General features: G+C 48.7%; 1 protein-coding gene across 8 annotated transcripts in view; it reads right to left on the minus strand.

The window, feature by feature from the left end:
• Positions 1-27133, minus strand: part of Atp2b2 (ATPase plasma membrane Ca2+ transporting 2) — a 313447-nt gene that overhangs the window by 176117 nt on the left and 110197 nt on the right. For all 8 annotated transcript variants that reach the window (XR_010065612.1, XR_010065611.1, NM_012508.8 and 5 more), the window contains 1 exon segment: positions 10968-11062. The gene's annotated coding sequence lies outside the window, so the exon portion shown is untranslated.

Below are 27133 nucleotides of genomic sequence, written 5' to 3' on the forward strand. Positions count from 1 at the left end.
TCTGCTTGCAGTACCTTTTGAGCTCCAGGTCCCCAAACACAAACTGCCACTCTGGCCCCTTGGTGTCAGTGCCGGCAATCCAGGTGTCTATAGCCCTTGGCTATACCCGGTAAGGAAATCCCCATCAGGTGAGGCTGGCAGTGACCCTGGTACCTAGCTGCTTCTCTTTCTGGTCTAGGGACCAGCAAGAGGGGGAAGCCAGGCTGGCAAGGGGCGGGGAGCATGGCTAGGCACCAGAGATTGGGGACTGACTTCTTCCATTCCCTGACAAAATACAGGACTCTGCCAAAAACAGTGTGGATAATAGACATGGTTGGGCTTCCTCCACAGCCCCCTGATCCTATCAGCAGCAGCCTGGCTGAACGCCAGCTACCTGGAAGTTCCTTTCTTTTGAGGACAGCCTGTACAACTGGTCGGTGAAGGGCTGCATTGGGAACTGGAGGGAGGTTGGCCAGGAGGGCTATAGCTGCCCTGCCTGAGGAGGCTTCTGATGGATGACCACATGACTGTGAGAGGCTAGTGGAGGTCAGCCCATGAGCAGGCCTGGGTCAAGAAGCCAGGACATGCCTCCTCCAGGAAGCCTCTCTGGGCTTAGGGGGAAAACGGTAACAGAGCCTGGCAGTCATCCGTCTCTTGGCCTGGGCACTCCTTATTTGTTTCCTGAGAACACACCCGGCCACTCTGGTTTATCAAGAACAAAAAGAAAACATTCATTGTTCCCCAGGGAGTTTCTTGTCCAACTTTCCAGCATCCTGAGGAATCAGCCCCTTTCAGGTGAATGAGTTCCCAGGTGGCCGTCACCTCCTGTTGTGTGTGAATGCCATTTAAAGTATTTTGAGTATCAGGAACTCAGCTCTGATGATTCTATTTCTCATTTTTCCTCAACTTCCTAACCCTTAGTTAAAATTATGGTTGAAGCTGAGACCATAGGATTCTGGATGAAGGCTGCCCCCTGTGGCAATTCTAGACTCTGCAGTTTGGGTGCTCTCTCTCTCTCTCTCTCTCTCTCTCTCTCTCTCTCTCTCTCTCTCTGTATGTGTGTGAGCGTGCATGTGTATGACATGTTCTTCTCTCACAATGACCCAACAGAGTGCTTTTAGTTCCCTGGAGACATCTTGTGGGACTTAACACATAATTTAATTTACCCAATAGCCTTTTAGCTTTCTAAAATTACATTCATTCATTCATTCATTCATTCATTCATCACTCATTTATTTATTTAGGTGTGTGGCACATATGGACATCAGAGGACAATATATAGAAGTGAATTCTCCCTTTCCACAATGGGGGTCCCCAAGGTGTTCTATTTTGGTTTTCTATTGCTGTGATAAATACCATAACCAAAAGTAACTTGGGAAGCAAAGGGTGTATTCAAGCTTACATTTTACAGTCAATTATGGAGGGGAGTCAGGGCATAAATTCCATGAGGCAACTTGAAGGCAGGAACTGAACCAGAGGCCAAGGAGGAGTGCTGCTTACAGGCTTGTTCTTTGTGGTTTGTCCAACCTGCTTTCTTACACAACACAAAACCACCTGTCCAAGGGGTGGCACCACCCACAGTGGGATGGGCTCTCCCACACCAACCATTAATCAAGAAAATGCCTCTACAGACTTTCATACAGGTCAGTCTGATGGGGCATTCAACTGAGATCCCTTCTTCCTAGATGGCCCCAGCTGTGTCAAGTCAAGTTGACAAAATCTAACTGGCATAGAGGGATTGAACTCCAATCCTCTGGCTTGGCAGCAAGCACCTTTACCTGCTGAGCCATTTCACCAGCCCCCAACAGCCTCGTCCTGCTCCCTTTCCTCAGCAAGTACCAAGCACCTGCTGTAGCTTCAGAACTGTGGTTACTCAGACAGTGAGATCTGGGCCCTGTGCTCAGAGAGGTTAGACTCGTTCTTCTGGATCACACAGCTGGGCGAAAGTAGACCAGACATTCTAAGTCAGACCTCTTTGAGGCTAATGTCCGAACCCCTACAGCTTACTCTACGCCTCCTTGGGGATTCACAGTCCACTAGGAGGGTGCCTGGTGCCAAGTATGAGCATCTTAAGTTCAATCCCTGTGTGCTGGTTAGCTTTTGTTAACTTGACTTGGCAAGCTGGGGCCATCTGGGAAGAAGGAATCTAACTGGAGAAGATGCCCATTAGATTGACTCGTAGACAAGTCCCTGCATGAAATGCCATTTGAGTCCCTCTGTGGCAGAGGGATGTCTGGAGAGCTGGGAGGTGGAGTGGTGGGTTTTCACAGGGTGCAAGTGATCCGAGGTATATTTCCAGAAGAGGTATATTTCCAAGCAAGGCTGCCCATCCTCTAGTGACCCCATGGTGCAGAAAGCCAGAGTTATGACAGCTAGAAAGATGTGCTCTGGAGCACTGGGTGAGGCTGTGGAGGAGCCCTGATTCCTTCTCATAAACAGACTTGCAAGCTTGATGACTCTTGGCCAGCAGAGAAATGCCAAGCCTGCTTTTGGTTCTCCTACTGATGCTGAGCAGTGCTGGGGAATGGGCGTGGGAGGCATGGGGGTATGGGGTTGTGAGATGGAGAGCCAGAAGCATCAGAATGGCAGTGTGCAGCTGGGATGGTTAATATTGTCAACTTGACAGTGACCTAGAGACAGCCCTGTGCATATGTTTGTGAGGGAGTTTTGAGACTGAGTTTCTTGGGGTGGGCAAACCCACCCCGAGCTCAAGGTGGCTCCATTGCATGGGCTCAGGCCCTGGGCTGAATGAAAAGAGGAAGTGAGTCGAGTTTCAGTAGTCATTACATACTGCTGCTTGACTCTGCATGCAATGGGACCAACTGCCCTTTGCCCCAGTTGCTATGATTTGCCCACCATGGTGAACTATGGGATTTTGAGCCCAAACAACCATTTTCAGCTCAAAGCCAGTGCTGTTTCCTCTGGAAGGCCCTTGTGTACAAGCCATCTGCTCAGCATCTCAGGGGGTATAGGATGTTGTGCCCAGGATGCAGAGGGGGTGAAGTGAGGCCCCCGAAAGGGCTCCACAGTCAGTATTTGTGTCATCTCACCTCTCTCTAGAGCCAGGCCCCACCAAAGATACATGAAGGGAAGGCAGGTGGGAAGAACCTAGGTGACCCCTTTCCATGGTGTCCTCAGGTTGGACAGCTGGCCAGGGTTCTTGCATGATGCCAGGGGGATGAGTGAGGGACAAGGCCTGATGTATGGTAGGGTGGGAATGCTAGGCTGGGGTATGGTAGGCTGGTTGGTGTATGGTAGGCTGGTGTATGGTAGGCTGGTTGTTGTATGGTAGGCTGGGGTATGGTAGGCTGGTTGTTGTATGGTAGGTTGGTTGTTGTATGGTAGGCTGGGGTATGGTAGGCTGGTTGGTGTATGGTTGGCTGGTGTATGGTGGGCTGGTTGGTGTATGATAGGCTGGGGTATGATAGGCTGGGGAATGGTAGGCTGGTTGGTGTATGGTAGGCTAGGGTATGGGGGTATGGTAGGCTGGTTGGTATATGATAGGCTGGGGTATGGTAGGCTGGGGTATGGTAGGCTGGGGAATGCTGGGCTGGGGTATGGTAGGCTGGTTGGGGTATGGTAGGCTGGGGAATGCTGGGCTGGGGTATGGTAGGCTGGTTGGGGTATGGTAGGCTGGGGAATGATAGGCTGGAGAATGGTAGGCTGGTTGGTATATGATAGGCTGGGGTATGGTAGGCTGGGGAATGCTAGGCTGGGGTATGGTAGGCTGGTTGGGGTATGGTAGGCTGGGGAATGCTGGGCTGGGGTATGGTAGGCTGGTTGGGGTATGGTAGGCTGGGAAATGATAGGCTGGAGAATGGTAGGCTGGTTGGTGTATGGTAGGCTGGTGTATGGTAGGCCGGTTGGTGTATGATAGGCTGGGGTATGATAGGCTGGGGAATGCTAGCCTGGGGTATGGTAGGCCGGTTGGTGTATGGTAGGCTGGTGTATGGTAGGCTGGGGTATGGTAGGCTAGGGTATGGTAGGCTGGGGTATGGTAGGCTGGGGTTTGGTAGGCTGGGGTATGGGGATATGGTAGATGGCTGAAGCCATGGCTAGGAAGTAGCAGTAGGCTGGGAAAAGCACATGAACTGTTGTCTGTACATCAACCTGTAATCTTGTCAAAGGTCCATCTACACATTAGTCAACTGGAGACGGGAGGCCAGTGGGCCAGGGCCACCCAGCAGAGTCAGGTTTTGAGCTTCACATGTATGTGTTCTTTACTACCTGGTGCACACTCCCTATTTCCTTGTTTTCTTCTCTTATGGTTCAGGATAGCAGGGAGACAGTGATAAGACAAGAACAGGTGAGGCTGGGTCTCATTTATGACAAGAATGGCAGAGGAAGAGGGTTCTGTGTACAGGCAGTGAACCTTTCCTCCCACCATGACTGTCCTGAAGTCTCAGAGCCCAGGAACCAGTGGACTGAGAAGCTGGGGCTGGAGATACTGTGTGAGGTACAGTGGTCTGTATGGCTGCCCTCTGCGGTAGAGGCTATGGGCATCTCCTCACAGGCCAGAAATGGCTACAGGCAAGCTCAGGTAACAGCCCTGCTGCAGCCTCTTTGGATGGTAAATAGAGACACTGAACTCCCTGGATGCTGTCCCCGGGAGTCAGGTCTAGCTGGCCAAACCCATTTATATTACCTTCAGGTAGCATGGAGGAAACTAAGGACCAGAGAGAGCTGAGTGCCTATAGGATGTAGAGCCTTATTTGAGCTTTTTATAGACACCCCACATTTGGAAGGTAGGAACCAGGTCTTCTCGGCCACTGAGAAACTGGGGCTGGGGACGTGCCAAGATTCACTAGGACTTTTGGAATTGGATTCAAACTCAGAACCCTGAACTGCTTCTATTTTGGCCTGATGCACCCAGACCAGTTCACAGGGTTGGTGATTCACAGCGCTGGCATCAGATGGGAAAACAGTTTTCAGCTGAAGTACAGGGAAGGTACTGGTATTAAGATTGGGATAACTTATTCCACCTCCCCAAAGCCCTGAGAAGTCAGGGGAGGGTGAACAGTAAAGAATTAAAAAGAACACAGGGGTCTACCCCTACCCCCATTCCAGCTCAACTGGGCAATGTCTTGGGGTCTCTGTGTAACTCCCATTTCCTGTGGGCATTCTCAGGGATGCCAGGGGCAGGTTGAATCCTCAGGGCTTCTTGACTCCCTCACTCCATGAAGACCACTCCGGGTGCCACGGTAATCCCATCCACCTTCCTACCTGTGACTGCCCCACAGATGAAGCCCCTGGCTTGTCATACCATCCTGGTGTCCAGAGGCCAGTTGTGCTGAAAAAGAACAGCCTCAAATCCTCCTGCTTTTCATGGGAGAGCTTGACTAGAGGCCCAGATAAATGCTATGAGGTGAGGAGCTGGCAGGGCAGCCCCTGGGAACTAAAGGGGCAGCAATTTTGAGAAGAGCATTGTTGTCTTAGAAAATGATGTAAGTTGTCTTTGAATCATTGAGATTCCCAAAGTCATAAGTAAATCCATGGCCACTGGAGATCAACTACACACAGTCACAAAGCAATTAGGGAGTGAATGGTGTCCTGTCTAACATGTGTGTTGGAGCCCTAATCCTCAGGCTCTGTGGAAGTGGCTCCATTTGGAAATACGGTCGTCAGAGTTAATGGAGGGAAAGTGAGGCCATAAGGTGGCCCTGACCTGATGTGACTTAGCTTTCTCATGAGATGGGACCTTTGGACACAGAGACAGGTGTGCAGTTGGAAGAAGAGGAAATGGCAGGGTGTGGGGGACACATCTACATGTCAAGGAAGGTCAGACACAGTCAGCAGCAATGTGGAACTAGGAGGGAGGCTCAGAATGAACATGATCCATGGCCTTTGGAGGGAGTACGCTATGGATGGATACCTTTGTCTCATGCTTCTGGCCCCCTCAAAGTGAAATAATGAATTTGGTGACTTTAAGCCAGTTTAAGTCAGTTCGTAGTCATGCCACAGCAACTCTAGAAAACTAATCACAGACAGTGAACTGATCAGGCAAGAGACCGACTCGGCCCCATAGGGAAGGGTCCTGCTAACTCAAGGCCACTAGGGAACCAGATCTACCAAGCAGGTACTAAGCTGGGTACCTCATAATTTTTCTCCTATTTAGTTCCCAGCACCTCAGAAAGTAGGATTCTTACTCTCATTTGAAAGAAAATGCTACCAGGGCAGGGAAATGACCATAAGTTGCTCAGGACAGTGTCAGCAGGACCTATACTTGGTTGGGAGAAGGTGTGTGTTAGTCACACAGGGACATCTCACCAAGATAGCATGGCATGGTACGGCTCCTGGCATCCACACATTGGTCCCAGGTTCTGAGAGGTGTTGCCACAACCTCTGGGCTCTCTCTGTCCCTTGTGATTTGGACTTTGAGGCAGTGTGTCCACACAGAGGCTCCTGAGGAAACCTGGACTATGGGAACCACTCAAGCTCCTCTGTGGGTACAGTTAGCATCTTCCAGGGCTCTCACAGCCTCGCTCAGGCAAGTCTGCATGCAAAGCTCCTACTTACAGGCCACAGCCCAGCACCAGACTTACCTGGCATTATAGCCAGTGCCCATACCTGTGGATTCTGCACCCGCAGGTTTAACCAAGGCTTGAAAGCATTGCCCTGTTTTATATGATGGTCATGGCAGAGACAGGTAGACTTACGTGTGTTTGAGGCCACCCTGGTCTACATAGTGAGTTCTAGGCTAGCCAGGACTACATACTGAGACTCTGTCTCAAAAAAAAAAAACAATCAATCAGTAAATAAGTAAATATATAGACTATTAGTATTAGTGTGTGTATGTAGGTACACATATGCCACAGCCTGAGTGTGTGGAGGTTGGAGGACAACTACGTGAACTCAGTTCTTTTTATCATGTGTATTCTGGGGATAAATAAATAAATAAATAAATAAAGTCACCAGGGTTGCACTGCAAGCATTTTGCCTGCTGAGCCACCTCGCTGTCCCCAGCTTTTTTTCTTCTTTAATTGGACCTCTACTGCACAGATACAGGCTTCCCCCTTGTTATTCCCTGAACTACACAACAGCTATTACATGGTGCCAATGCTGCATTAGGCTTTGGAAGTCAGAGGGAAATGGCTTAAGTATGTGGGAAGATGCAGCTGGGCTGTGAGCCAGTGCTGCGCCATGTTGTTAGAGACTGGGGCATCGCTGGTCCCTTGTGGAGACTGGGGATACTGAGGGACAATGTATCCTTGGTAGCTTAAAGAGAACTGGGTTGTTTCTGTTTGATTTTTGACACAAGGTAACCAAGGCTTCCCTAATGAGTCTCAGGATTACAGCTGTGGACTTCTCCACCTGGCTAATACTACTCGTGGTTGTCATTTTATGTTTGAGTCATCACAGGCATCCTTGGTTTTCTGCTAATTTTGGGTGTATTGCATTTGAAGAATCATCCCTATGATCAGCTTAATATGCTGTTTGGATGTGGAAGATCTGTCAGTTAAATGTTTTTATGTGGAAGGAGACACCTGTGGTTTCTACCAGGATTGGCTGTGGTGGTTCAGGTGCTGGGCCTACACAGGTATGGATGGTTCAGCTCTCTGACTGTGTCTCTTTGTGTCTCTTGTCTGTCTCTCTGTCTCTGTCTCTGTCTCTGTCTCTGTCTCTGTCTCTCTCTGTCTCTCTCTGTCTCTCTCTGTCTCTCTCTGTCTCTCTCTCTCTCTCTCTCTCTCTCTCTCTCTCTCTCTCTCTCAGTGTTCCTCTTGGGAAGGGTGAGGGCTGTGACTCCCTTATGGGAGGAGAGGATACTGCTTTCCTTGGGTGGCTCTAGTGTAGGATTCTTCCAGGGCTGCTGGACGGCTGACCTTTTATGTTGGGAGTTCCCTCTGCTCTGGCCCTGAGCGGTTGGGCTCAGGGGAGGAGGAATCAACCCTCCTTGCTTTTCCAGCTCCAAGGGCTCCTGAGGTGGGGAGCTGGAAAGTCTCCTAGAACATGATTCAAAGGGTACAGGCCATGCCTGGTCCAGGGTGTGCGGGAACACTGGCTAGATTGGTGAAGGTCTTGACCTCCATCTAAATGGACTGAGGCAGACTGCTATTTCCAATTCCTCTCCAAACCTAGACTCTGATTGCCAGAATTTGAATTTTACTTGGGGTACGTGACACTATGTTTCAACCTTGTCTTTTAAAACGAGGGTCAAGATCCCACCTACCTCACAGAACCTTGAAACGGCTAAACAGTGAGTTGTTTGCAAGCACAGATGGTGCCTGGGCCATGGGGGATCCGGAGCATGGGCATTTGTGTAGCGGTTGCTTTTGTTAATGGGAGTGCATCCCATCCAGCTTGGATTCAGGACACACAGGCCGAGAGGCCTGCTTTGCCGTCTCCTACCCTGGACATTTGACTTGACCAGTCCATGCTCTGGAGTCTCCGTCTGTAAAAAAGGGATTAAGAAAACAACAAACCCATGTACGTCCTGGGCTGCCCGAGAGCATGAGGGACACGTGCCGGTGCCTGGCTCACAGAGCATGTTGTCTTAGGGTTTCTTTTACTGTAGTGAAACACCATGACCGTAAACAACGTGGTGCTGAAAGGGTTCATTTCAGCTCACACTTCTCTGGTCACATTCCCTTTCTGAGGGAGGCAGGGCAGGACCTCCGACAGGGCAGAAACCAGGAAGCACCAACTGTGCAGAGGCCATGGAGTGGTTTTGCTTACTGGCTTGCTCCTCATGACTTGCTCAGCCTGATACTTTCAACATCCCAGAACCACCTGCCCGGGGTTGGTACTATCCACAGTAAATTGGGCCCTCCCATGCTAATTCAGAAAATATATGACAGGCTTGTCCACAGGCCAAGCTGGTGGAGGGCATTTTATCAGTTAAGGTTCCCTCTTTCAAAATGATTCTAGCCGGGGTCAAGTCGATGTAACAGTTAGCTAGCCACACTTGTGTGACTATGATTCCTACTGGCTATTACAACCAGCTGCTATAGTGGAATTAGGGTCACTTTGAATGGCACCCTAATGTAGATAAATGAATTTCTGAGGCTGGAAGGTTGTGAAAGGGCCATGTAGCTCTTTCTTTACACTCCTAGCCCTGGATCCTGGACCTAGAGCTGACATGGTTCCTTCCCTGCATCCCTTGCCCCTCCTATCCACGGTACCATGCTATTTCTCATTTCCCACAGGTCCTAGATCTCACATCTCCATTACTGCATACAGGCTCCTAAGAACCCCATGGACTCTGCCTGACCATCCACAGGCTTCTCTGTCCACGAGGCCTGCATACCTTTGCTTAGCTATCTTGCCCTTCCTACTGTCCCCCTGCTGCCACATGCTCCTAGGAGCCTTCATATCTACCCCATTGCCCCCCGGGGCCCCAGGCCTGCCCCACACCTCAGTCGCTGCTTCCGCCACTGAGACCCTTTCTCAGATGTCCACTCCTCTCTGATGACTTGCCACCTCTCAGATCGTTACCCCATTCTGCTTCCTTCAAAATGCTTATCACATCTGGAAGCCACCCTTTGCACTTGGTTTTTACTGTCTGCTGTAGAGCCAGCACTAAGAGGACGGGGATCGTGTTTGAACCGTTGTTGAGGGTAGCCGAGATGTGTGAGCAAATACAGGAAATGCTCAAGAGAAAGGACAAATGAATGACCAGGTGGCGGAGCCTGGACTTTGAATATCTCTCATACAAGAGAAGACAACGTGTCTTCACAGGCTGGAGAAATTCTGCTGTGTTCTTGCCAACTACGAGCATGGGGAGCCTTGCGCTATACTGGGGGCCCTGACACTTCCTCCTACTGTGGATGGCCCATCCTACTCATGCCTACCTGAAACTGCCGGGTCTGGATGCTGATGTGTCTGTTCTGACTTATCACTTGCCTGGCAGTTAAGAGATGGCATTAGACAAACATCTGAGTAATTACAGAATACATTTGGAAATGGTCCGGTTAGTCCCCAAGCGCTTAGACAAGAAACCAAGTTTCATGAGAGTGATGCAGGGGGCAGGAGAGAGGGCACAGTGAAGCCCCCTCTGAGGTAAATTCAGGGGTGGTGACTGCTCGCTTGGCAGAGGACGCTCTCATGGGGTAGAATTTGGGTCTGAGACTGGAGGATGAGCAGCATCATCAGCTTTGGGTGCACAGGGCAAAAAACCCAAGGTTTATACAATACACATGGACATTGTGAGGCAAAAACAGCGGCCCAGAGTGATCCTCTCTCAGGGGACCCTCATCCATCCATTCAAAGACCTTCCTCCATGCTGGCTTTGCCTGGGAGCATCCTGGTCCAAGAGAGCAGGCTGTTTCTCCAATGAGCATAGATTAGGCACAGGGCAAGAGCATTCCCTCAACACGAGCACCTGGTGTGTCCCAGCCACTCTGCCCAGCACTTTCCAGGAACAGCCTTGCCTGGCTGTCACAAGATGTCCCCATCGTCCCCATATCACAAATGAAGGGAACAAGACCCAGAGAGGCAGCCGAACCAATGCTCCAAAACCCAGACCTGAGTCCAGGCCCCACATATTCCATTGCCACCAGGGTAGATGGCACTGTCCCCTCGAAACTCTCAGCGCATGTCACAGCAAGCCACCTGAGCTCTACCTCTGAGGTTTCATGTGAGCTCAGCTGGTACAAAAGGAGCCAGGGGCAGCTGTCTGTCCTCCCAAGGCAGAGGCAGTGTTGGATCTACACGGATCACCAACAGCAGGGAGGGCGAGAACAGGCCCAGGGCTGAGAGCAGGTCAGCCAGGTGATGGACATGAAACTGATCTGCACTCTCTACTGCACCCCAATCCAATGCAGTAGAGATTCCGGAAATTTCCAAACCCCACCAAATGCTAAGTAACTGATACACGTGTCCCCTGCAGGGTGGCAGAGAAAGGTGGTTGCTTTCAAATACACTTCATTCCTGCTCGATGGACCCTCCAGCAGCACCCTCTACCTACACAGGTACACACAAGCATATGCACGCATAGCATCTTTTTTCTCACAGTGCATTCCCCTCCACAAAGATACCCGTCTTCAACTCACCCCTCCACGTCATCTGGTTACATCAGAGGTGTCAGGAGCTGCACAATGGAACCCATGTCTTGCTGACTCTAGGGACTGCGTGACCAAGTTCAGCTCTGGAAAGGGGAGAAGTGTCATGGTTAGAACGGTTGGGTAGGGATGGAAGTGAATTGCTCCTCCCCTGTTGGCTGGCCCAGACACATAGGTCTCAGGCCATCTGCTCCTTAAGGCTGCCTCGTGGGTCTCTCCCTTCTCAGGTTCTAGGCTCATCTCAGGGAAGCAAGGGTACCAGTTGGCAGTAATTGAGGGGCATCAGTGGTCATAGTGTGTGCTCTGAGGAAGAGGAGAGAGAGAGAGAGAGACTTTCCCTACACAAGGAATTTTTCCAAGTTCCTGCTTCTCCACCCACCCACCCACTCATCCATCCACACATCTGTTATCTATCTATCCATTTCTTTGGCACTTTAAAATAAAGATTTATTTTATTTATATGAGTACACTATAGCTGTTTTCAGACACACCAGAAGAGGGCATCTGATCCCATTACAGATAGTTGTGAGCCACCATGTGGTTGATGGGAATTGAACTCAGGACCTCTGGAAGAACAATCAGTGCACTTAACCACTGAGCCATCTCTCTTTGCCACTTTTTAGTCATCGTAAAGGTTACAAAGAAATACACAGAGAGGCTCTGTGACAGCCATATCTGAGGCTCACATTTTGTGTAACCCGGCTTATCATCAAAACCAGGCAAGTGACCTTAGACATGTCTTAAAGCTCATTCACATGTGCACACATTCTCAGGAGCATGTGAATGTTCTTGTGAATGAATCCATGCAAACATCACCACAGTCAAGATGCAAAACTTTCCCACTCCACAAGGCCTCTATGGGCTCTGTCTTTATCGTCACTCCATTCCCTCTCCACCTTATCCTGCTCTCTGGCTTCAGAATAGTTTTCCTCAGTGACGTGAGAGACAGAAAGCCAGGTGCTAGGTGAACTTCCTGAGACTAGCTTTTTTTCCTTAGGATGATTTACTGGACACTGAGCTAGACTTTCTTTTATGTGTGGTATGTGAATGTTTGTGTGTGTGTGTGTGTGCGTGTGTGTGTGTGTGTGTGTGTGTGTGTGTGTGTGTGTGTGTGTATACACAGACTTGAAACCAAGTCACTCACTGAACCTGGAGCTAGGATGGCAGCCCCAACACTTGTCTTGTCCTGGGCTGAGGCTACAAGTATGCATATTAATATGTTCTTCTTTTTTCTTTTTTAAATGCAGGTGTAGGGGATTTGAACTCAGGTCCTTGTGCTTGCACAATAACCACTGAGCCAGGCCTCCCCAAGCCCCTTTCCCTGTTGTTTATGTTTTACATGGTTCAGTGGTAGACTATGAATGGATGAGCAACAGTGTAACCATTTAGCGATCAAGGCTATTCAGGATATTACACAAGGTGTTGGAGAAGCTAGTATGAATAGCACGCTGCAATGAATGGTTATATCACTATTGTTTTGGGTATGGGTTAACACAAGTTTCCATTTATTTGTAATGAATGGCCCAAAGTATGATGGGTCGACCAGATGGTAGAGGCACAGTGTTGAATGCTATCCCTAAGCCATCCTACAGAGTGACTGTCTTGTGTTACATTCCTGAGTGGACATCTGAGTGACCTAGTCTTCTGGCGTTTTGATCAGTACCTGCCGTTCTGATGGAGGGAGCTGCCATTAGCTGTGGTTTATCACCTGCAGTTCCCTAGGTGCCAGCCATGCTGGGGTCCTTCTCAGGTGCACTTAGCTGGTTGTACACCATCTTTAGAGGAATACCTCCACGAATTTTGTTCCATATCTAGTTGACTTGATTGATTAAAAAAAAAACTATTACATGTATTTTGTGTGTTGAGTGTTATGTGGAGGTCATAGGGCAACTTGAGAGAGTCAACTGGGTTCCGGGTCCTTAGACTTGGTACCTTTCCCTGCTGAGCCATTCACTGACCCTGATTTTTTTAAAGACTTGTTTATTTAATGTATGTGAGTACACTGTAGCTGTCTTCAGACACCAGAAGAGGGCATTGGATCCCATTACAGATGGTTGTGAGCCACCATGTGGTTGCTGGGAATTGAACTTAGGACCTCTGAAAGAGCAGTCAGCGCTCTTAACCATTGAGCCATCTCTCCAGCTTGACCCTGCTTTTTTTTTTTTAAACTAAGTTTCTGTGTACATGCTAGATATTGTTTCTTCATCACCCCATTAGTGAATATCATTTCTCTCCCTCTTCTTCCAATATTGTCTAAATTTCATTTTCAGTAGTTTATTTGCTGCTTAGAGTGGAATGCTTTGGATTCATACTGCTTGGGATTCGTTGAGAGTCTTGGCTCTTTAGAGGTAGGTGTGTGTGTGTGTGTGTGTATGTGTGTTTATGTGTGTGTATATGTGTGTGTCTGTGTGTGTATGTGTGTATATGTGTATGTGTGTATATGTGTATATGTGTGTATGTGTGTGTATACATGTATGTGTGTGTATGTATGTGTATATGTGTGTATATACGTGTGTGTATGGATGTATATATATGTGTGTGTGTATATATGTGTGTGTGTATGGGTGTGTATATGTGTATGTGTGTGTGTATACGTGTGTGTATGTACATTTGGGAGGATTTTCAGCCATTATCTATGCATATACTAATACTTTTGAGCCCCCTTCTCCTCATCTTCCTCCATGAGTCTAGTGACAGGAGCCTTGTTTACAGTCCCACAGGGCCCTAAGGCTCTGTTGACACTTTTTTTCCTGACATTTTCTCTTTGTTATGTAGATCAGGTAATTTCCATTATTCTGTATTCAGTCTAATGGGTCTTTCTTCAATCCTCTCTCATCTGCTATCAAGCACTGAGAATGGGTCTCTTTTATTTATTTATTTTTTTTAATTTTCTGGAATACTTTTCAGTTCTAAAATTTCCATTTGATTTCCCTACTCCTTTTTGATTTTTTAAAAGTCTGATTCCAATGTAGTCAGATCAGTTCCCCAAAGTATGCTTTCACTGGCTACCGTGAAATCCTTGTTAGCTGGTTCTTGTATCTCTTGCCATCTGGGTTGGCATTTGTCAATGGCTCTTTTCCACTAAGCTAGACTTCTTCCTGGTGCTTTGATATGAGTGAGTTTCCCTGGAAACCTATCACCTCACGACACTCATTCATACCTTCTATTTCCTCTGACCTACTCAGGCAGATGCAGGGGAATGCCTGCCTGCTAATTTCCCACAGGGACCCACACCCACCTTTCCAGGTCAGCCTCTACTGGTGGAAGTTCCTCGCTGTTGCTGAGCAGGGATAGGGATCCCTCTGGTTGGAGGGTCTGGGGTCCTTACAGCCTCCTATGAACTTTCCTCTGGTGCTGTGAAAGCTAAAGAGGGGTCTTGTGTCATTCTCCCCCACCCCACCATGCACCTGACGCCACCCCAAATGTGTATGTATGGGGAATTTTGGCCTTTCTCATTATAGCCTGCTGATGTTTCTTGGCGATTGGCTGGGACAGTTGTCAGGACCTGGCATTCTCCAGGGCAGTGATTATCAATGTTCCTAATGCTGTGATCTTTCCCCCCCCCCAATAAAATGATTTTGTTGCAACTTCATAACTGTAATTTTGTTGTTATGAATTGTAATGTAAATATCTGTGTTTTCCAATAGTCCTAGGTGACCCCTGTGAAGGGGTCATTTGGTTTCCAAAAGGGGCCACAGCCCACAGGTTGAGAAAGGCTGCTCTAGGTGAGGGGGCTGTTGGGTATGGCCAAGGCCTCAGTTCTGGTTTCTTCAGTTTGGCTCTAAGACCCAGAGTTTCCACTGTAGGATCTTAGGGGCTCCTCCCACCCCCGGCCAGCTTGTGCTTGTAGTTGTTCTGAGGGTATCAGGGGCTCCCAGCTGTCCTTACTGAGGGGATTCTGGATAGTGACTCCACTCCAGCCTAGAAGCAGAAGCTGCTAAACAATGTGCTTCCGTCTGCCTGAAGTTTTCCAGAATTCTCGTCATGTTCTCTCTCTCTCTCTCTCTCTCTCTCTCTCTCTCTCTCTCTCTCTCTCTCTCTCTCTCTGTGTGTTTCCCCGTTTAGCCTGGGATCTAGAACTCTCCATGTAGCAAAGGCTGGCCTTGAACTCATGGTAGTCTGTCTGCCTTAGCCTCCCAGTGCTGAGATCACAGGCATGTGCCACCACACTCCAACTCATCTTCCAGGAGTGCCCGCTTTCTTCAAGGGCTCCTAGCTTTTCATTTGTCTCAGAAGAGAGCCTCCTTTCAGTCAGGTGACAAGGGAAACTGGAGCCTCTGGGGTGTTTTCCCATGTAGAGCTGTTGACATGATGCTTGGTGACTGGAGCAAACCTATGAAGTTGCAGATGTGATAAATACTAGAAATTGTTTTCAGGGTTTCAAGGCCTCCAGTTCTGCTAGGTCTTTGTAGGGAATATGGAGATCTGGGCAATGCTGACCTCCCCAGTGGTGTGAATCAAGATGTGAATGCTCCCTGGGTCTTTCTGGCTGTGCCAGTAGCTGAGCGTGCCCCTTCAGCCTAGGCCCTTGTACCTGTTTCCCTCCCCTCCTCAGCTCTGAGCTTCAGAAGTTCCTACCACTCTTTACCTACTGCCAACTGTCTGCTAGCATCTGCTAGCAAAGGCATGCTGTTGGGGTAGAGAAGAACCTTTAAGAGGTGGGGCCTTGAGGGAGGTGGGCAAGTCACTGGGGATGCTGCCCTCAAAGTGAGAGAGAGAGAGAGAGAGAGAGAGAGAGAGAGAGAGAGAGAGAGAGAGAGAGAAAGAGAGAGAGAGATATTTTGTGGGAACCTAATTGTTCTCATTGGAGTGAGGTATTAACAAAGCAAGATGAACTCTCTTGTCTGTCTTTCTGTCTAGTCACAGGGTTCCTCTCCCACACCTTGTAAAGTAAGGCCACTCATGAAAGCCTCACAACTGTGAGTTGAACAAACTTTTCCTTATATCTTACAGACTCTAACAAAAAACCAACCCCATGGGTCATACAGTTCCCTACTGGCTGCATGTAGACCATGTGACTCCAGCCTTATGCATTTCTGGGGTTCTGTACCCAAGGTCTGCTCTATGTGTTCTATATTGCTTCCTAAATCTATATGATGCTTATTCATGGTCAACCCGACTAGATTTATAGTCACCTAGGGCCACAACTGCAGGTTGTCTGTAGGACCTTCCCATAAAGGCTGAACAGAAGGAAAAGCAAGACCCATTCTGAATGTGGATGGGGTCATCGCATGGGCTGGAGTCGCAAACTGAATACAAAGGAGAAAGTGAGCTGAGTGCCAGGGTCCATTTCTCTGCTTCCCCACTGCGGCTGCCATGGGTTCGGTTGCCTCACATTCCTGCCACCATGACTTCTCCACCATGATGGACTGTATCCCCAAACTATGAGTCAAAATACAACCTTCCATCTTTAGCTGCCTTTGTTGGGTATTTTGTGACAGCAACAGAAAGGTAACTGATATGGCTGTTGATTCTCAAGGCATGTTTCATGTCCCAGGAGAGCTTCCTAAGCTCTTCGGATCTCTCAGACAAAACAATTCCCACAGGGACACAAACACATCATGCACCATTTTCACTGACAACAGTTGAACGGCAGTGTTGAATGGAGACCTGGAGGTTCAGCACAAGACAATGGTGGACAGTGTGTATTAGGGTCACTCTATTCTCCACTGTCACATGCTTGTGGTCATGCGTGTTCTGGATGTAGTGGTGAGAATGGTTGGTTTTATGAACTTTCTACGTCTGAGCACACAGAGGTACTTGCCTCTGGAGGCTGATGGAGGAAAAGCATATGTTCAGTCCTTCTCGTTGCTGGCTGATGTAGTGGCTGTTTTCATGGAAGACCATTTGAACATACATGATTGGCAAGTGATGGCTATTTGACTTGGGTGTTTGGCAGGCAGTTCCTCCAAAATGTACCCAGTGTGCCCATCTCTACAAGGAAAGCAATGGACAGCACTCATTGCCAAAGATAAGAATCTAAGTTCTTATTCATCAAAACGAAACACTTTGGGAGCAGTTTGTCTGCTTCTCTGAAGCAGAGAGAGAGAGAGAGAGAGAGAGAGAGAGAGAGAGAGAGAGAGAGAGAGAGGGGTGTCTGCCTGCCAGCAGAGTCAAGGCAGGCCTGTTGGTCAGGGTTTGTTGGCAGATAAAAGAAGGTGCACTTGAGGCTGAAGGCGAGGGGTTGAAGATTCTATTGACCATGGTGGAAGGAACAAGGAGGCTTTTGGATGAGAACAGATGTCTTATGTGAATATCTCAGCAAATTATTTCTGTTAGCTTGTGGCTTTGCTTATGGTACTGTGTAGTGTAAGAAAGCTAAGAAAGCTAAGCTCATAGCTGGTGTGGTATTGACCACATACTTGTCTCCTGCATCTTCACTGGTGTGGTATTGACCTGCAGCCCTCCTATACTTGTCTCCTGCATCTTCGCTGGTGTGGTATTGACCTGCGGCCCTCCCATACTTGTCTCCTGCATCTTCACTGGTGTGGTATTAACCTGTGGCCCTCCCATACTTGTCTCCTGCATCTTCACTGGTGTGGTATTGACCTGTGGCCCTCCCATACTTGTCTCCTGCATCTTCGCTGGTGTGGTATTGACCTGTGGCCCTCCTATACTTGTCTCCTGCATCTTCGCTGGTGTGGTATTGACTTGCAGCCCTCACATATTTGTCTCCTGCATCTTCTTTCTGCCTGTCTTATAATCATCCTCACTCCCCCCTCAGAGGCTGTTCAACTTCATGCCAGCTGGGCCAGTAAAGCCTGTCACTATAAGGTCGATGGCTCTATAGTCCTTAAGATGTTTGTCTTAAGAGGTTAACAGTTAGGCTACAAGCATGGTTTCTTAAAACAGAAACTATATGAGAAGATGGACAAACACCTGGGTGTATAGAACTCATGAACAAGGTATGATGTTACAAAACTGAGCATGGGCAAAGGAGTCATAAATCACATAGTGGTGTCATCTGGTGAGTGCTCAGTGGCTAAAGACACTTGGCACTGAGTCAGGTGACCTGGGTTTGATCCCTGGAACCCACATGAAGGTGGAAGAAGGGAACTGGTTTTGCAAAATTGTCCTTTAATTTCCACATGTGTGCAGTGGCTCACATGCCCACATATCACCCCCCAAATGGGAGTGTGCAATCATTAACACATCCTAAAGGGGTATTTATCAAGATGTAAAACAAATGTGTGGCTTGCAGTCACCTGTGATTACAGCTCTAGGGGATCCAGCACCCTCTTCTGGCCTCTGTGGGCACTGTACTCAGGTGTATAAACCCACATATAGAGACACACATAACTAAAAGTAAAAAAGAAATCCTTAAAGGCAGTCTCCACCTGAAACCCTGAAACTCAAAATGCTCTCAAAATGGAAACAACTGTTAGGTTTGCCCTCAAACTTTTAGCACCTTTACCTGATGAGTTATTTCTCTGGTCCTTGGTTTGATATCTGAGCTAGGGACTCACTAAGTAGTTAAGGCTAGCCTTGAACCTACCATCTTCCTACTTCAACTTGCTGAGATTATGGGCATGTGCACGTAGTGGGCACAACAATACTCCTAAAGAGACAAGTAAAATGAGGGGCAAGCTAGCTAGTGTCCTTATGAGATGGGGGTTAATTAGATAAATCATTCAGTAGCTATAGGAGTAAATTAGTGTGCATCTATCAAAACAATGTTTTCAAATAAATTTAATGACCCAGGCAAATATCTGAGACTCAAGGAAAAATGCGGAAAATGAAGCTAAGTAGGATTTCAGTTTATATGACCCCAACTAGACTCTTACTGTGTGCAGTGCCTAGAAAGAAGACATGATGCTAAAGACACAAGGTCCCTCCAGATTCCAGCACCAGCAAGGCAAATATTTTGATTCTTTTATAATACATCTCCAACTCCTTATATTGTATAGTAAACATGGCATGTAGGGAAATGTTTTTGCACATGGAGCCTTTGTGCTGGGAGACCAGAAACCCTTGACCTGTGAACGGGTCTCTCCTTTACACCTGCATTCTACGCACCACAAAGCCTGGGAACTGAGACTTGGGGTTCAGCAGGATGGGTCCCCCATCCTATCCCATATCACATTCTTCTGGAACCTTCCCCTCCTAGGGCCTCTGTCCAGCCTGAGACCTCAGGTGGAAGCAAGGAGCTGGCAGGGTTTCAGGTCCCAGCCTCATGGCTCTCACCAGCTTCACCACCCACTGGCCCCACTTGGATGCAGGAGCTTAAATACCTTGGACAGCTCCATTCCACACGCCCAAGGACTTTCCCATGTCAGAAACAGAGGCTCTCTCAAAGCCCCCACCATACCTGCCTCTTCTCCCTGAGGCCTGCTTGTCCAGGTTGATGATGTCACAGCTCCACTAATGGCTTCCCTGCCCTAGTCTATGAGTAGGGAGGCCGAGGCATATCCCACAGCATCGGGACAGGAGCTGAGGCTATGGGGCTCCTCCAGCAGGCTATGAATGTTGGCCTGAGTTCCAGACCCGCTGCCCCCATCTGTGAGTGCTCTACTCTTGTGAAATGTCCTCTCTTGAGTTGAAAATAACCCCTGAGCCATCTGCTGTACACCAACTCAGAGGCGGAAATGACGCCCGCTGTGTGGATTGAACACCCCAGCATTCTGCATGGCTGGGGATGGCTAATCTACATGTGGGGAGAGGAGAGAGGCTAGGCTCAGTGGTGGGGGCTGAGCACCTTAGGCACAGCCCCCATAAGGATATTAGAAAAGAGCAGATGTTGGAAACCCACATCTTGGATCCCAGAACTGACTACTTGTTAGGCTTCCTGGCTTTGGACAAGACCTTACTTTCCCCTCTGTAAGACTTAGATGCCTCTGAGTCCTTTCAGATCTGCTGAGGTTGCATTGTACGGCTGTGTATCACAGGGGTGGAGGGACTGCCTGAACATTTCTAGGGACTCTGGGTCTTGACAACAACTCATGGGAAGAAAGAAGTCATAAACCTAGCAATTGGCTGGTGTGGAGTTACTCCACTCTCACCACCAACCCTAATAAGAACACCAATATATCAACAGACCTGGAGATTCAGACTTTCCTAAGCATTCTTGTGCCTGCTATTTCCCCACAGGCCCCATTTTATAGATAAGAAAATTGACTCAGAGAGGGAATAGAGCTAGCCTGAGGTCATACAGCGGGTCCGGGCCTGTGCTCTTCATCAACTGTTCCATGGAACTTCTGAATGCTTCGTCTCAAGGAAGCTACAGACACATACTTTGCACATGCCTCCCAGGGAAGTCCTCCTGCAAGGCAGATGCATCTTATGCCAAAGCTGGAAAAGAATCAAACCAGGAAACACATTCAGGTGAGCTCCCAGCTCAGCAACAGACCCTGCTTCAACAATAAAGATGGAGAGTGACCGAGGAAGACCTGACATCAACACTTGTCTCCCATACGTATGTACATATGCATATACACACACATGTGCACATGCACATATTCATACATACACACGGACATACCTAATCCTCAGAGCAGCATGGAGTTGTGACAGAAACCAGAGGTGTATAGGACAATAGAGGGGCAGGCAGGTAGGGTCCACTGCATACCCACATCTCCATCTCTCTGGATGGAGCACAGTCCAGTCCTCCACCCATGGTGGGTGGTGTTGGGAGCTGGTACATAAATGGCTCAGTTTCCTTGCCTTGGGTGGGAACACCATGAGCTATGGGCTAATACTAGCTCCCACTGTCCCCAACTGTCCACAATGGTAATGTATTGCTTGGTGACGCCTCTGTCCCTGTCTGGCCTCATTTCCTCTCCCTTTCCAGCCTTCTTTGGTCTTGCCCATGAGTCCTAATGTCAACATGGGTTTCTATAAAACATAGGCTGAAGTCAAAGGCAAGGCTGGCTTCTGAGAGAGCATGGCCTGAGACAAGGAGGCATTTAGATCGTCCTCTTAGTAGACCAGAAATGACTAACAATCAGAAGTCTAGATTTTTCCCCTCAGAGGATTTATTTCCATACTTCCTATGCACAATAGGAAGTAAGAACTAAGAGTAAATGAGAGGGCTCAGGAGCAAATGAACATGGAGGAATGTTACCACCTCACCCTTTCATTCATTCATTCATTCATTCATTCACTCAGTCAGTCAAAGGACTTTTTAAAGTTCTATTTTTAGTTTTAGCTATGTGTCTGCGTCTGCATGGGAATATGTGAATTTGAGTACAGGTACCCATGGAGGCCAGAAAAGTGTGTGTAGACTTCCCCCGTGGGCCACGGTCTGTCACCTAAGTGGAAGATCTGATAATAACTCCTGAGAAGGTCTTATCGTCTCAGTAGCAGTGCCTCTTATTGGGGACAGTAAGCAGACTCACAAGTACGTATGGTGCCTAACTTGTGTGACCTACACTGAATCCAGTGCAGGCTGAATGTGGCAACCTGATGCAGGGGCAAAGCCGTCATATTTAGCATGTCTTATTACTTAGGCCAGAGGTGAGCAACTATGGGATGCAGAACGATTAACTTTCAAAATTCATTTTCCACCCACTCTTTCCCCCTCCTTTTGTGCCTCCCTACCTCCCTGTCTTGCTAGGTCCCATGCTCTCAGGACATACATAGATTCTGCTCTTGGAGCCTGGGGATGGCAGAGAAGTGAAAAGCAAAAACAGTTCAGGAAACCAATTCTATCGGTAAGGACCCATAGCTCCATCTCAGAGGTAAGGGCCCATGGCTCCAGCTCAGAGGCAAGGGACCATAGCTCCATCTCAGAGGTAAGGACCCATGGCTCCATCTCAGAGGTAAGGACCCATGGCTCCATCTCAGAGGTAAGGGCCCATAGCTCCATCTCAGAGGTAAGGGCCCATGGCTCCAGCTCAGAGGTAAGGACCCATAGCTCCATCTCAGAGGTAAGGGCCCATGGCTCCATCTCAGAGGTAAGGGCCCATGGCTCCAGCTCAGAGGCAAGGGACCATAGCAGCAACAGCTGATCCTGCTCAGTGATTGGGAACTCAGAGAGGGAGACATGTGTCTCCAAAAAGGGAAGTCACCAAATTAAGGCACAGCCTGGCTTTTCCCAACTTGAGTTAAGTAAGCCTGTAGTCCAGTAAGAAAATGGCCTGGTTACAATTTCCACATGTGTTCCTCATACCCTGCCATGGTGTTAGTGTTAAACACCTTCAGACCTTGATGGCAATTGCATACACCCCAAGAGAGATCTTGGGAAGTCGGCCTTAGAGAGTCTTATGACTGACTGGCTAGTCACAGAGAACAAAGGCCCTGAAGACTGGACAGAGAAACCAGAGAGCAGAGAATAATGAAAGGCAAAAGATGCCCACTACAACAGAGGCTGAAAGACACCCTGACACCTGAAGCCTGCACTGAGCCCCACAGGAGGTATGTGGTGCACACTGTGCTGGGGAGTTGCAACCATGCTGGAGCATAAAATATTTCCCATTGCTGTGCAATATATATCTTCAGGGTTCCCTGGGGCAAACTTAACTAGCTTTTTCTTCTATTTTTTTTCTGTTTAATACATAAATGAGCAGGACCCTAAACTTATAGACAATTTTTCATTTCTAAAAGTACATTTTTCTCTACATAGCACTTTATGGAGAAAGGACCCAGTCTGATCTGAGGCATGCAGGCCCCTTATCTTTTCCTGATAAACACTTTTCCCTTCCGGAACACCTTTTCCGTTCCCATGGAATGTAACAAGAGCATGGTTCTGAGAAAGTCCAACTGCACAGAACACACATCTAGACTTGGCATGCCCCTCCCTGGCTCCTTGGCAGCCTGGCTGCTAGCATCATATGCTTCTCTGGTCACAGCAAGAGGCAGGTCGCTCCCAGATCTACAGAGTCAGTTATAGAAGAGGGTCAGCAGTAGGAAGCCATGCTGATGAGGTCACTGTGCCATCTCAGAGGAACACTCACAGATACAGAGAAGCTCAGTCAGCAAGGCCTAGCAGACACTCCTGTTAGGCTGCCTAGTTGATAGGACATGGCAGCCCTACTGTCCCGTGGCTGCCTCTTTCTATCCTTCTTTGCTAATGACTGTGAACCTTATCCTACATCCACATGACTGTCCCCTGCACATAGCCATTATGGACCCTACTTCTTGAGCCAGGGATTAAGTGAGGACATTTGCTAAGGAGCAGTGAGCAACTGGAGAAAGACAGGACCCTCAGCAGGCGGGGTGATCCCCAGTGTTGCTGGTCATTGGTGCAAACCTGCAACAGGTTTGGCACACACTTTTACCCGCCTAGCCATCTCCTTAGCCTGCTTTTCTGTTTCAAACATCAGAGTTCAGACCTCCCATTGGTCATTAGCTAAGAGCTACTCATAGCTAGTTTATGGCTATTTTATTCAAGAAAAGAATCAAATGTAGCAAATACACTTGTTTTGTTTCTTTTTGACTCCCAACAATGCCTGGGATGGCCAGTGGAGAGCTGAGGTGCTGAGCTGCTCCTGGGGTATCTGGGCCATGCCACCCCAAACATGCCTTATTTTCCTCACCTGTTCAAAGCTGGCTCTAGCCTCTGGCCAGGCTGCCCGGAGCAGAACAGGAGGTTTGGCCAGGCCAGATGTCTGAGGCCCTGAGCAAATGGATACTGCGAGCACGCACTGCTCTTTTACAATGGTAAAGGTTACATAAGAAAACGTAGTGCCTATTGCAGCCCCAGTCCCAGCTTTTCTGTAGAAGTGATTTTGAACAATGTCAGAAGTTGCATAAGGCCCCTCCCGGCACCTGCCAGGGGCTGGGTTCTGGCTTTCGAGAGCTTGCCTGCAGCAGAGGAAGGAACATCCTTCCCACAGTCCGCCTCGGTGCCAGTGCTGGGTGACTCAGCTCATGGCAGGGGCGTGGGTGGGAAACCACTTAGGTGGCACCAGGGAATCTGACAGCTTTGTTCCTGCAGAGTTTGGTGAAGTAAGGATATATGTGTGTATGTGTTTGGGGGGGGGTCCCACTCCCCACTGTATGATACGCTAGGCATGGGACAACAGTTTCATCAGCAGCTGAGCCCCTCAGAGGGGATGTGGCTTGATGCCAAGTGTGGGGAAAGTGGCTGTCCTAGTTTGCTTTTCTACTGTCACAAACACCATGACGAAAAGCAATGTGGGGAGAGGGCTCATTTCATTTCATAACATACAGTCCATCATGAAGGGAGTCAGGGCAGGGTCTGGAGGCAGGAATTGAAGCAGAGAACATAGAGGAATGCTTCTTACAGGACTGTTCTCTTCCACACAGCTTCTTTCTAACGCCACCAGGCTCCCCTTCCCAGGGGTGGCGACACCCAGGATGATCTGGTTATGACTACACCAATCATTAATCAAGAAAATGATCAGCCTGGAGAGATGGTCCAGTGGTTAAGAGCTCGGAATGCTCTTCCCAGGTTTGGTTCCAACACTTAACGTGGCAGCTCACAATTGTCTGTAACTCCAGGATCTGACACCCTCACACAGACACACAGGCAGGCAAAGCACCCATGCACATAAAATAAAAATTAATAAATTAAACAACAACAACAGCAGCAGAATGCTGCACACACCTGCTTCCAGGCCAATGTAATAGACTCACTTTCTCAAATTCGCGTTCCCTCTTCCTAGATGACTCTACTTCGAGTCAAGTTAAAAAAAAAAAACCAACTAAGCAGCACAGTAGCCTTGTTGAGCGTTTTCGCTAAAGTGGGCCCTGCTCAGACTGAGGGGCTCCCACACTCAGGTCCCAACACCAATATCCTACAGAGCCTCCTACCCAGCCAGGCCTGGTGCCTGTGTGCAGAGTATGAGACAGGGTACCATGTATGCCAAGCTGACCTCAAACTCTATATACAGTCAAGGATGACCTTGAACTTCTGACCCTTCTGCTTCCACCCAAATAATCCTGAGGGGATGACTTGGAACACTGTGCTGACTTATTCAGTGCTGGGAATCAATCCCAGGGCTTTTAGCAAGCTAGATGATGCCTTCTACCTACGTGGCACCTCCAGCCCGGTCCAGCCTGCCCCAGCATACTTTTTTTGTTGTTGTTTTGTTTGTTTGTTTTATTTCATTCTGTCCTCAGAAAAATTCAGACTTAGCCCCACTTCACAGATGAATAAGCTGAGGCTGGAGGTTGCCAAGGTGGCAGAGCTGGGATCTCAGCCCAGAAGTGTTTCCTGGATTCTAAAATGGGGTCTAAAAGACCTTCCATGGGGTCTGGGGTGCATCTGAATGTGTACCCTCAGGAGGTCGCTGGGGTTCCTCGCAGATTGGGGGTGAGGGGCTCATGGTAGACAACTGCCGTTGTTTGTGGGGTTTGAGTGCAGCCTAGTTCCTCTGCAGATGGTCCTGTGAAGCAGGCATTAGCATCCCAGTCCACAGGAGAGGAGGGAGGAAGTGGAGGCCGAGCTCTCCAGGCCTGGTGACCTTCAGCTCCCGTCTGTGCAATGGGGACATATTAGAATCTCACCCTCAGATGACGTCAGGGTTAAATGAGGTAACACAAGGGAAGTGTTTTAGAGACTGCAAAATGCCACCAGCATACTGAGGAGTATTATTACAGACTAAAATAGCTTGTTGGGGACGAGCAGGGGAGGCTCTGGATTCTGTCCTAGACGTCTTGCATAGTGCTTAGGCACTGTCTCCCCAGAACTTCAGAAAACAAGGATCAGGTCTGCCTCAGTTTCCCCAGTGCCTAGCTCCACGTAAGACCTAGGAAAGGTCCCTCAGAACATTTGGCTGGATTATTTCAGATTAGTTTGGGACCAAGGAAAAGGATGGAAGGATAAACAACGGAATCAAGAGCTGGCATTGGCCTCACAGGCGGGGAATTTCCTCGCTGAGAATGGCAAGGACACTTTGATAAAGAGGGGCAATAGTCACACTAAGCAACACTCCTTATGTCTGACACCCACAGAGTGGGTGGAACTCAGGCCTGGAGAGGTGTTCAGAACTGGGGCGTGCCTTGGGCTCCTTGCCCTGTGTAGGCTTGCTCAGAAAAGGGGGACTGCCACTCTAACCGGGTGTGGCTTCTTACAAGTGCCCTGGAGAAGGAATTGGGCATCTATCAAGATAAGGAAAACTTTCCGTTGGGTAAATATCAACACTTCTGGGACTGTTACTAAGGGATTGAGCGGTTGCTAGGTTGCCAGCTGACCTCATGAAGGGCTATTGTTTTGGTGCTCAATAAGCAGCCTTGAGTGACATTCCCTGGTTCCCAAATCCCAGGGGCCCCCTGGGGTTCTGTGAAAAGAAGTAAGAGATTATAATTTAGCAGAGTGCCTGACAGAACCATGATCTTTCCTGGAGTACTGTGGGGGTGGGACATAGCTTTTAAAAGCAAAGCACATAAAGGTTCCCATGACCACTGGGTATCCTGGGAATAAAAAATTCACCCCAAGTCCAGCACCTGGCCTTTTGCAAAGCCCCTTGGATACATGTCATCTAGCTACTGTCAAAGTGGCCAGGAGGGATGATAGTCATGATAACTTTCTCACTTCACAGTGGGGGATGTTGGGGTTCACAGGGACCAGCTTGCCCAAGGTCTCAAATCATTCTTGACTTCTGGGTGTAGCAGGCAGAAGTGAAGCCTCTCTGTGCAAATTCCACCACCAGGAACCCACTACACCCAATGAGAGCTGACGTCAAATGACAGGCTGGTAGATGTGCTCATGGAGTCCGCACAAGTGGAAATGGGAGAAGGGCCCTCAGTTAGGTCTTGGGTGGCCCATGCCCATGTGTAGAGGCTTGGTTCCTGGGGTGGGGCATTGCTGGGTAGTGATGAGAACTTGAAGAGGTGGGACTGAGTCGGGGGTCAAAGGAGATGAACCCTTGAGGGAGGCCATGGGAGCCTGGTCTCTTCCTCTCTTTGCTTCTGGCTGGGAGTTAAGCTGGATTTTTGTTTTGTTTTGTTTTGTTTTGGTTTGGTTTGGTTTTTTTCTCCCTGTTCTCCCAACAGAATGCATTGCGCCTCCCCACCCCATGGGCCCCAAGGGAATGAGACAACTCAGTTATTCTGGGCCATCTGAGAATGTGGTCTAAAGTGACCCATTTCTCTCTCAGGTATTTGACTGGTGGATTCTGGTAAGCATGCTCTGAGGAGTGAAGGGGCTCTGGGAGCTGGAAACAGCTTCTCTCCAGTTTCCACTAGAAGCAGCCCTGTCCTGATGGCAGCTTGCAACAACTTTGACCTGGACCTACTGACCCTGAGCCACTCAC

Source organism: Rattus norvegicus, chromosome 4 (genome assembly GCF_036323735.1).
Source record: "Rattus norvegicus strain BN/NHsdMcwi chromosome 4, GRCr8, whole genome shotgun sequence".
Taxonomy (NCBI): domain Eukaryota; kingdom Metazoa; phylum Chordata; class Mammalia; order Rodentia; family Muridae; genus Rattus; species Rattus norvegicus.